At 51.2% G+C, this 8,709-nt stretch overlaps 1 non-coding gene across 1 annotated transcript; it reads left to right on the top strand.

Moving 5' to 3' along the window:
- The first annotated feature begins 650 nt into the window (after positions 1–650).
- Positions 651–723, top strand: TRNAE-CUC (transfer RNA glutamic acid (anticodon CUC)). The gene has a single exon. It is a non-coding gene; the product is annotated as a tRNA-Glu (tRNA).
- The last annotated feature ends 7,986 nt before the right edge of the window (positions 724–8,709 follow it).

The following is an 8,709-nucleotide window of genomic DNA, read 5'->3' on the forward strand; positions in this document are numbered from 1 at the left end:
AGTCTCGCCTGCAAGTCCTGCTGCGGTTGCCGCCTCCGGGACGCCTCCTCTGATTTCCATCGCTGCTCTCGACTCTCGTCCACCGCGAACGCGCCCTCCCCCGCATCCTGCCGCAGCGAAGGCTCCCGGCCGGCCGAGACCCGGTCTTACTCAACTTCCCCCGCCCACCCGCCCCCGGCACTGCGTCCAGACCTGGCGCCGAGGACAGAAGGGGACCTAGGGTTTGCTCCTGGGAGAAGCCCTCACTGAGTGCCTGTGTGGCGGCGGGGTCTCTGGAAAAGTTCCAGGAATCTCCTTTAGGGGAGACCCAGTTAAAAAAAAAAAACAAACAACTGTGTGGCCTCTGGCCCAATGACACGGAACCTTCCTAATGGGGCAGGACCTTGGTTCGCACGGGTGCCTGCGTCGGAGGAAGGCACTCAAGATCTGGAGGTTGGACTGCGGGATCAGCCTCCGGGCCACGGAGCCTGTCTTGAGCCTGTTCTCAACATAGTAGCCACCCCGGTCCCGCCTTCTTACCTGTGAAACCACTGGTGGTGGCATCTCTACCGCCACAGGAGCCTCAGATCCTGGGCGTGCCACAGTACCTCAAATCCTTCAACCACCCTGGGCCTGCGGCTTCCTTCTCTTTAAAATGGGGGTAAGGGACTTCCCTGGTGGTCCAGTGGCTAAGACTCTGTGCTCTCAATGCAGGGGGCCCAGGTTCAATCCCTGGTCAGGGAACTAGATCCCACACGCCACACCTAAGACCTAGTGCAGCCAAATAAATGAATTAAATAATTCATTTAATAAATAAATAAATAAAATGGGAATAAAAGGAATTCCCTAGCAGTCCAGTGGTTAGGACTCCGCAGTGGAAGCGCTTCCACTGCTGGGGGCCTGAGTTTGATCCCTGGTCAGGGAACTAAGATCCTGCATAAATAAGTAAAAATGGGGGTAAAAATAGGCCCTAATAAAAAATAGGACTGATGCTGAAGCTGAAACTCCAATACTTTGGCCACCTGATGCCAAAAAAACTAACTCATCGGAAAAGACCTTGACGCTGGGAAAGATTGAAGGCAGGAGGAGACGGGGAGGACAGAGGCTGAGATGGTTGGATGGCATCACTGACGCAATGGACATGAGTTTGAGTAAACTCCGGGAGTTGGTGATGGGCAGGGAGGCCTGGCGTGCTGCATGCAGTCCACAGGGTTGCAAAGAGTCGGGATCAACTGAGCGACTGAACTGAACTGAAAAATAGGCCCTGTCTCTTGTAAGAAGCCCCTTGAAGGGCAGGAGGCACGTGCTCATAATTATGAGCGGCTGCTATTGTTAACTACTACTGCTGTTACTGTTATCACAGGAGGACCTCAATATCTCCTCAACTTTGAGCCAGTCTCTCTACTTGCTCTCAGCCCAGAGGAGCTCAGCTTTGATTCCTAGCCTCCCTCCTCTGCTGCATCCTCTCCCCTGGCCCCGTAGCTCCCCTGGGGTGGGGGGCAGGCAGAGTCCCCTCCGCCCCAGGTGCCCACTCCTGCAGGACGTCTCAAGTATGTGCCCTGTAGCTGGGCCCAAACCCCCGCACCTTCCCCTCCCGGAGGCATCTATCCACAGGACCCACCTAACTGGTCCCCTGGGTGGGTGTGGCCCCAACTGACCCCTGCCGGTGCCCAGTCACTCCGTCCTGGCCTTCCCACCCCTTGGTTGGGGTCTGGCTGTCCAGGTGCCCCGGTTCCCTCCTCTGGATGCTGATGTTCTGGCCTAGCCTCCTGCGGTAGACTAGACGAACAAAATCATTGGTAGGGGGTGCAGGGGCGGTGGTGAGATCTGGGGAGAGCTCCAGTGTCCAAATGCCCCTTTCCCAGCCCTGAGCAGGCTCTTATACCCCCCAAACCCACCCCTTGGAGAGACTTGGCTGGCCCAGAGGAGCGGAGTTTGAAGTGAGACGCTGGTCAGGGGTGGGGGAGGCAGACGGTGTCTGGTCCCTGTGGGGACCACAATCAGGCAGTGTGTTGGTCCCAGGGTGGGCCAGGGCCTTGGATTTTTATGAAGCTCCTGACCCCCACCTTCCTGCTGTTTATCACTGACCCAGATGGGGGTGGATGGTAAGGAAAGAGGGGGAGGGACTCTGGGGTGCTGTGGACCATTCAGAGAAAGGCACGTCTTCTCCTCCCCATCCCCCAGGCCTTTCAGAGTGGGGGTCAGGCCAAAACTGGAGGATTGCTCCTCACGGCACATGCAGGGGCCGTTTATTTATTGTGTATCCACCACATCCGCATCCGGGGAAGCTGCGGGGTGCAGACAAGACTAGACCAGGGCCCATGTGCAAAGCTTGGCACTCCATAGGGTAGATGGGATACCAGAGGGGGAAGGAAAGGGCAGCTAGCCATCCTGAGTCCTTCCCCTGATCCAGGGGCTATAACATGTTATTGTATGTAATCCTCAAGACAACTCTGGAAGTGGTACCATGATTATCGTCTCCTTTGTAGGGATGAGAAAACTGATGCAGGGAGAGATGTCGATGGAACAACTGGGATTTGAACCTAGACACCATCTGACTGTAGCCTCTGGCAAATGCTCAGCCCAGGAACTCCAAGGAAAGTTCTGCAGGAGCCCCTGGGAGGGGAGGGATTCCAGTGGAGGTTGACGTCATGGATGCGTCCCATGGGAATGTGGCACACTGCCCGGCCACATGGGGTGGGGATACTCATCACAGCCTTGGTTGCAACAGCAAGCGCCTGTTGGAGAGGAGGGTGTTAAATAGAACAGGGGGGTGATTTGCGCTAATGTCACCCAGTTATTTTTTTTTCCTGATCTTTTTCAATTGTTTACTTTTTTCCCCCCCAGTCACACCACATAACATGTGGGATGTTAGTTCCCCAGCCAGGGATGGAACCAGTGACCCCTGCATTGCAAGTGCAGTGTCTTAACCACTAGACTGCCAGGGAAGTCCCTCACCCAGCCGTTAAGAGCAGGGAGCCCACCTCTCTCTGTGCTGATTTGGAATACATCCAAGGTACATGTTAATATATAATTATACTTACGTACTTAGTATGTAAGTGTAATTCCATTTGTTGTTGTATAGTCACTAAGTCATGTCCACCTCTTTTGCAATCCCATGGACTGTAGCCCGCCAGGTTCCTCTGTCCATGGCAGGTTCCTGGGCAAGAATACGAGAGTGGGTTGCCATTTCCTTCTCCAGGAGATCTTCCCCACCCAGGGATTAATCAAACTCAAGTCTCTTGCATTGGCAGGTGGATTCTTTACCACTGAACCACCAGGGAAGCGATAATTCCATTTACCTACATTTAAAGAGAATGTACCTGTATATGCTGGTAGATCCACATAAACTTGTGAAAGTGTGTTTGTGGAGAGACCTTGCCTTTTAGGGAGGGGAATTAAGAGGAGAAAAACAGAGACTTGTTTTTCACTTCACACCATATTACTTTTCTAACTAACGGAAAAGCACAGTCTCAGCTTTTCTTTTAACAGGCCTAAAGGTATAGGAAAGATCTTGACAGGTAAGAATGAGGAAAGGGCACTCCAGGTGGAAAGAACAAGCAGGAAGACACAGGAGTGATTCTGGGGGAAAAAACTTCTGGTTTCTGGGGTGGGCTGCATCACAGGATGTGTTGGGAGGATGATGGACGGCAGCAAGACTGGGCAGGCAGGTGGGCGTGTGCTGGAGACTCTGATCGATCAGGGTCAAGTGTTTTTATTTTATCTTGTAAGTAATGGAGGTTGGTTTATTTTTTATTTTTTGGCTGTGCTGTGAAGCATGTGGGATCCTAGTTTCCCCACCAGGAATCAAACCTGTGCCTCCTGCACTGGAAGCATGGAGTCTTAACCACTGGACTTTTCAAGGAAGTCCCGATCGAGGTTTTTTTTTTTTTTCTTTTGAGAAATTGCATTCTAGTATTTTATACTCACATAGCCCTCTGTGAAAGGGGGCTTTGTCAGACATGTTTACATTTTTCAGTCTTAACAGCAATCCTGCAAGGTAGGTCAGGGCGAGTTTTACGATGAGGAAACAGGCTTTGTGAGTAAAGACCACACACTCAGTTTTAAAATGAGAAGCTTTGCCCTTTGTACGCACTGCTTTGCAGGAAGGCAGCAGAAAGGAGAAACCACAGGCCGGCTCTCCAACCCAGCAGAATGACAGGCTTCCTTTCCCATCTGAGCGATCTCAAGGCTCCCTCGTGACATTCAGAGCAAGGAGATGAGACACCGTGACCCTTGGGAGAGAAGGGCAAAGGACCTTGAAGTCATCAGTTCACAAACTCAAAAAGGCTCTGATGACATACCTTTCCTGGGGAGTAAAATATTAGCAGTTTCTTTGTTAGTCATAGCTAGGATTTAAACTAAATTTCTTTTTCTTCTTACAGGCTCATTTATTTTTATTTTATTGGAGTATAATTACTTCCCTGGTGACTCAGACAGTAAAGAATCTGCCTGCAGTGCCGGAGACCCAGGTTCAATCCCTGGCAGGAAGAGCCCCTGGAGAAGGGAATGACACCCCACTCCAGTATTCTTGGCTGGAAAATTCCACAGACAGAGGAGCCTGGCGGGCTACAGACCATGCGGTCACAAAGAGTGTCAGACACAACTGAACGACTGACACACTTAATTACTTTACAGTGCTGTGTTTATCTGCTGTACAAGGAAGTGAATCAGCTATATGTATACATATATCCCCTCCCTCTAATTTTTTTTTTTAGAACACAATGAAGTTCTGTTGAATGAAGGGATATGTCCACTTTCTTGTTGAGGTTCAGAGAGGTTTAGGGCTGTGCCTAAGGCCACACGGCTGGTGGAGCCCAGAGGAGAGTACTGGACCCAAGCCCTACACTCTTTCCAGGTCTTTCCAGCTCTTTCCATGGACCACACAGTAACAAACTGGTTTGGATGAAGATGGGGAGGCCAGTGAAGAGGCTGCTAAGGGTCCAGGGACCCAAGGGGAGTGGGACCTGGAGACCCAAATGGTGGGATCTGTTGAGAAAGTCATCCTCTCTCTTCAGAATTTAGCCAACACAAGACCCTAGATTTCCTTTCCACTTATGCTCCAGGTTTACCTTCCCTCACCCACGGGCTCCACAGGACAAAGTCAGGAAAGAATGGACTTGGGTGGGTGAAACTGAGGGGTTTTCCAGAGAAGGGAACCAACATCTCCTGCCCGCTCGCTGCTGGCAGTGATGGTACAGAGTCGCCACCTCGTGTCGCTAAGGGGTACTGCACTAAGGAATGCCACCTGTGGTCAAAGGGACTCAGGGGGATTTCCTTTTTGTCTGTCTACACTTGGCAGTCGCTGTTAAAGGTTACAGGCATAAGGCGTCAGGCTCGCCTCTTAGGAGGGCTTGTGAGTGTCGGTAAGATGCTAAAGCCTACGTAACTCTTCTCCCTGCCATCCTGACTGTCTTTCGGGTCATCCTGTGACCCTCTACAGGGGTGCTTGAGGGTTATAACACCCTGGGCACCCCAAGAACTGCCTGCTGTAAGGCGAGTGCAGAGAAAAAGAGAATGAGGTGAGCAGTTAGGCAAGAAAAGGAAATTTATTAGAGGGAAAATGAGAGGGTGACTGGCCCTTGGAAGAACCAGTGTCCTCTCTTTCTGACGGGGTCTTTCTTACACCCCGCCAGTGAAAAATTCTCTGAAGGGATGGTTAATTTTTAGCCTGTAGCTGAGTCCTGTGGTCAGGTAGCTGAAAGTCTGGAATCTGGCGGTCTCGTAGCTTTGAGAAGGTAGACACCTGTGAGAAAAGAGAAAGTCGTTTGGGCAATTTGGTCAGTCTCAAGGGTCACTGTGATTTTATTCTTTGTTTGCGAGGTCAACATGCTGAGCCATCTTAACAATGAGCCCCCATGTAGACCCTATCATTCCAGCCTTTTTGATTTAGGACAAGGGCTGAAGGTCAATCTTCTGTAACTGCTTTCTGCGGGACAGGGGTGTCGTGGGGGTGAGATAAGAAAAGGCTAGAATGTAGGTCAAGGGGATCTGTGTGGGGTCGAAGTTTTTGATAATTTGAGCGAGTTAGAAGTAGCTTGTAGATAGTTCGGTTGGTGAAGCCTTGTAAGCGGTCCTGAAGAAATTTTGAAAAAAGACGCATTAAACATGGGCCGAAAGTTAGAATAAGAGTAAATAGGAGAGGGCCTGGAAAGGGTAGGACCCAGGGCATCCAATCCCAATTGTTCAGCCAGTTTTCCCATGAATTACTGAGGTGTTGACGTATTCTCAAACCCCTGTTTGTCAGATTTCTTGCTACTTTCTTTACTACGCCTGATTTATTGGTGTAGAAGCAGCAAGCTTCCTCCAAAAATAGACATAGGCCCCCTTTTTCTGACGTTAGAAGGTCTAACCCCCTTTTGTTTTGGAGGACCACGGCTGCTGGGGAATCTGGCTGGTTTTGGATATATCATGATAAGGCTGGTAGCGATTTCTTCTAGGCTCTCAGTGAGGTCTTTAGAAAGGCTTTAGTAGTAATGTAAAGAGGTTGTGAGTCCTGCAGTCTCTGTCCCAATCCCAGCCACTGTTCCTAAACTGATCAATAGAGAAATGAATTGAGTTGCCTATCTGGGGTCGGTTATGAGTTAGTGGGATACGGAGGGTCTGATTGTTGGGAGCAATAGAAGTATCTGGGGCCAGATATACCAGGGTACATGCTCCTGTCCAGTTAGTGGGAAGACATAAATAGGCGGCGGCTCCACATAAGAAAAATATTCCAGCAGTAAGAGAACAACAGCTGAAATCAATGGCAAATAGGAGTCTTTCTGGGAACTCGTTAGTAGTCTCTGAAACTGACAGTGAACCCGCCAGTGTAGCCCCTACAAGAGGAGTAGAAGGGAGTCTCCCTGAAAAAGCAAAAGAATGTCCTGCAGTTTCCGAGACGTGGTAGACCGATCGGCCTGAAGGGAAGGAGAGATGTGAAGTGTAATTACAGAGGTGCGGTGGTATAGTTCCTAGTCGGGGGTAAGAACTGTTTATTGAGTTTTGCCTAGAAAAACAGAAAGGAGCCTGTTGTTGCAGAGGTGGTGGGTGTGAAGCAGCAGTAACCAGGCTAGACTGGAAGGTGGGTTGGGAGAGTAATAGAAGCTTTGAATTTTGTGAGAAGGTCTCTTCCAAGAATAGGAGTGGGACATTTTGGGAGTATGAGAAAAGAATGGGAAAATGGGGTATCTTGAAGCGTGCAAGGCAGAGGCTTGGTTATTCGTGGTGTAGATATTAAGCCCTCAACCCCCATAACAGAGACCTGGGTGGGAGACCTTGGTTTTTCCGGAGTGGGCAGGCGTGGCAGAGTAAGTTGCTCCCGAGTTGATGAGAAAAGAGGTCGGCTTACCCGCCGCTGTGCGAGTCACCCTGGGCTCCTTAGAGGTGGTGAGAGTCGGGGCCTGGAGCCCTGGGCACCTTCAGTCTTCAGCGGCGAGTCCGAGGAGGCTGGGCAGAGCTGGGTCAGAGGACTGCTGCTCGGGACCAGGAGAGCATGTCCGGATCCCTGGAGGGGGATTTAGGCAGTCTACCTTCCAACGTCCCTTTATGCCACAACTGGGACACAGGCCTGGAGGGGCCTCGGCTTTAGGCATGAGCGGGTCTAGTGGTCTTCTTTGCCGCATTTGAAGCAGGGCCCAGGTGGCTTCCTGCCTTTGTTGGTTGATGGAAATTTGGAGCCGTGTAGGGCAGTGGCTAAAGGGTGGCATTTGGCCTGATCTTGTTGGGCCTTCTCTAGCTTTGCCTGCTCTTCCCAATTATTGAAAATCTTAAAGGCTAAATTTAAAAGGTCTCGTTGAGGGGTTTGAGGGCCCTCTGCCTTTTTTAGTTTCTTTCAGATGTCTGGGGATGATTGTTAAGGACAATGGTGCCCTCTGCTGAAGTGGGATCAAATCTTGTATATTTCTGTAGGGCTTCTGTTAACCTGGCTAGAAATTGTGCCAGGTTTTCGTCTAGCCCTTGAGTTATTAGCCGGAGCTTATCAAAGTTGATGGCTTTATGTCCTGCCTTTTGAAGGCCCACAATGAAGCAAGCAACCATGTGAGGATGGGCTGCTCGCCCAGGTCTCCCTGCCTGATAATCCCAGTTGGGATCATCTGGGGGGGGGGGGGGACAGCCGTGGCCCCTGCAGGCTTCGTGTATCAATCACGTGTATCTCATCAGCTTGCACCTGAGAGGCTTGCCATACCCGTTCCTTCTCTTCTGGGAGGAGAGTGGAGGAAAGGATGACGTAAATACCATGCCAGGTTAAGTCGAAGGACTGGGTAAGATACTTGAATTCTTCTAGATAATTATCCGGGTGTGAGGGGAAGGAGCCAAGGTGCCTTTTGATTTGAGATAGATCGGTGAGGGGAGATGGGACAGGAACCCAGCATTGCCCATGCTCCGGCGGCTTCCCGGAAAGGAGGCGTGGGGCAGGGGAAGGAGCGGGGTCCTGCGGGGAAGTTTCCTGTTGTAACATTGTTCGGGACTGGCTACGGGGAGGGGATCTAGGGAGGTCGGGGTAGAGCTGGGACCCTCTGGGTAGAGGGTGGGGCTGGGGTCTCAGAGCTTGCCTTTGGAACAGGCAGGGGAGGGGGTTCGGGAGCAGCGGCGGCCTGCCCTAGAGAAGGAGGGAGGGAGAAAGGGGCGTAAGGTGGAGGTTGTGGAACTGGATCTGGAGGGGCAGCAACGGGATTGGGAGTGACAGGGGCTGGGCTGTGGTCGGAAGGGTCAAAGGAAGAAGAAAAGTCTGAACAGGGGGTCGGGAGA

The sequence above is a fragment of the Giraffa tippelskirchi genome, chromosome 3 (assembly GCF_054371585.1).
Source record: "Giraffa tippelskirchi isolate mGirTip1 chromosome 3, T2T-mGirTip1v1.2.pri, whole genome shotgun sequence".
Classification (NCBI taxonomy): domain Eukaryota; kingdom Metazoa; phylum Chordata; class Mammalia; order Artiodactyla; family Giraffidae; genus Giraffa; species Giraffa tippelskirchi.